Genomic DNA, 2887 nt, shown 5'->3' with positions numbered 1-2887 from the left:
CCATGTCCTTCATTGGGAGTTTATGTTGGTTTGTGTTGCTTCAAGTACCCGGCACCTAGGCCTGGACGGGGCCTTGCTTATCTCCCACCCCCTCCACAAATTCCTTGTTGCAGTCAGTTGGTCCCTGATGGAGTATCTCTAATAGCAGGAGGAGGTCACTATTTCTAAACGTAGTTCACCAAGTTCTTGCTCATATGGAAATAAATCCTACCTTCCAGCTGTTCCTATCCAAGATAATATTATATAATTTTTGATTGACATTGAAGCCATCTGTGGTCACTTAACTAATATTTAGAGATTTCAGAGACTCTCCATCATCTCTCCTGTTTCTGCAGTTTTTCTTTGTCAGGGAGAAGGGGACAGTGATGATAGCCTGCAGGAGGCAGGCTAGCAGAGGGCACAGAGGTGGCCCGGCATAGCCAGGGCCTGGTGGACAGGAGCCCATACCATGAGGAGGAGACTGCCTGCCCAAGAAGCCAAGCTGCGTACGAGGTGGGGTGGGTAAGCATTAAGAGTGAGAGACCCAAGGTTGAGTTCCCCATGTCCTGCTCTGTGCCTTCCATGGCTTCCCATTGCTTATAGAATGCAGTTGAATGTCAGCAGGCTTTAAGCCCTTGCTTGCTTCCTGACCACCTTCCAAATCTTTTCCTTCCTCTCCATGTGGCCATCCCTGCCCAACTATCAGCTGGACACCCACAGCCCTTCCCATGCCTCAAATCCCACAGTTCTTCCCTCAGTCACTTCTTGACCTGCAAGACTGATCAAAGAGTGCCACAACCTCCAGGAAAGCTTCCCTGGCCAACGCCTCCTCTCCTAGGCCCACTCTTACAGCTCCCATGACTCTTGGAAAATGTTTCAGCAGTTCACACATGCAGGGCTTATTTGTGGCGGTACCAGCAGACAGAGACTGTCTGCTGCCACACTGGGCACCCAGCACTGAATCCTCCCACCTGGCAGTTGGGGATGTGTAAATGGACAAGAGCTGTGCCCAGATATCCATCCTCCTGACTTCAGGGCTGGCACAGTGTGAGGCGGCCAGCCCTCCTGGCAGAGTATCTAAGCAGCCCCATACTTTATCCACACACATCATACACAGGCTCAGTTTCTCTACGTGCCAATGGGAAGCATGTTCTAGGTAACAGCCCTCCTTCTCTCCAGCATGTTACACAGTCCTCTTCCCCAAAGACCTATGCCCTCAGTTGCTCTTCGAAGTGTGAAGCTCCCTGGCTTCTTCCTTCTGAGGTCTACAGAACAGCCTGGGAGCTAACATTCCAGTCTGACAGGACCTGGAGGCAACTGACCAGAAACCACCTGCTGCACATTCTCATCTGGAGCCCCAGCTAGGCTCTTCCCTCCTTTCCTTTCAGACCCATATCCCGTTTCCAGGCCATGGAACACATCCGTCTGCTGCCATACCAAGTCTCTTCTTACTAGGAAGTCTCAGATATTTAGTTTAATGTCATCTCAACTCTTACACACAAAAAAGGCTATGAAGTCAGAAAATTTGATTTTCTACTCATGATTGTTTATAGGGAGAAGGAGTAAACAGCAGCCAGAAATGGATGCTGTCACACTGTAGCTCTTAGCATGTCAGTTTTATGGATTCTCGTATGACCCCAGAGTCCCACCCCACCCCACCCACACATACACAGGTAGGTGCCTTTCCAGAAACTGTTTTGGGACCCACAGGGGAGGGAGGCCCTATCTTCACAAGTAAAGAATCTTCAGAAAACATTCACACATTTGAAGAGAGACTCCAAGACACACTCGGAAACACGAGTTACAGTAACCAGGTCAAATAAATATGAACACAGATTAAGAATCTGAAAATAATCTCAGTATTGGTTCAAAAGAACAAAGAGGAACATGATATGGAATGTTTGTGAAAGGTTCATGCTGTAGTTCAAGGAAGTCCAGCAGTGAGGCTATTTTGTTAGCTGGGTGTAATTTCACTGCAGATCATGGAAAGGCTGATTTTAGCATCACTGGCATACTTGCAAGTCACCGCAAGCTGCAAACACACCAAGCCCCACGCTCCCTATCTCCCTCACACGCCTCACTGCACGTCACCTTCTAACACACTGTCAGAGAAGGCAATGGCAGCCCACTCCAGTACTTTTGCCTGGAAAAATCCCATGGACAGAAGGGCCTGGTGGGCTGCAGTCCAAGGGGTCGCTAAGAGTCGGACACGACTGAGTGACTGCACTTTCACACATTGGAGAAGGAAATGGCAACCCACTGCAGTGTTCTTGCCTGGAGAATCCCAGGGACGGGGGAGCCTGGTGGGCTGCCGTCTATGGGGTCGCACAGAGTCGGACACAACTGAAGTGACTTAGTAGCAGCAGCAGCAACACACTGTGGTTTACTTCCTGTGCTCCTGGTTTATGAAGCATTCATCCCCATCAGAATGGAAGTCCTGCATCCTCAGGCCACAGAGCAGGGCCTGGCACGTGGCAAGCCCTCCACACTTGTTGAAAGAAGGAATAAATGCCGTTTCCCTCTCTTTGCTCATTCCTCTGCCTGTAAGACACTTTGACCAACCCCTTCTTCTCTAATGCCAAGTGATCACTATACAGCTAATTGGATTCAACCCCAGGGCAGGCAGGAGATAAGGGGAGAGAGCCAGGAGGAAGGGAGATTTGGAGTCATTAGGGTTGGCTTGGCAGGCTGGAAGACAGCAGGCTGAAAGGAAGGGCCCATACAGCCAGCATTCACCCCTCTGCACTGCAATGGGCAATGATGAGAAGCTTCTGAGCCCACTGCCCCTTCTGGGCCAGCCAACCTGAGGCAGAGGCTGCCTATATTTGCTCTTTGTACCCCTCCAACGGGCTTGACCCAGGGCCTGGCCCCAAAATGTCTGCTGTCTAGGGATCCCCAGAGACCAGCC

This window comes from Giraffa tippelskirchi, chromosome 1 (genome assembly GCF_054371585.1).
Source record: "Giraffa tippelskirchi isolate mGirTip1 chromosome 1, T2T-mGirTip1v1.2.pri, whole genome shotgun sequence".
Lineage (NCBI taxonomy): Eukaryota > Metazoa > Chordata > Mammalia > Artiodactyla > Giraffidae > Giraffa > Giraffa tippelskirchi.
The sequence above is the reverse complement of the archived record's forward strand: the minus strand, read 5'-3'. Positions refer to the sequence as shown.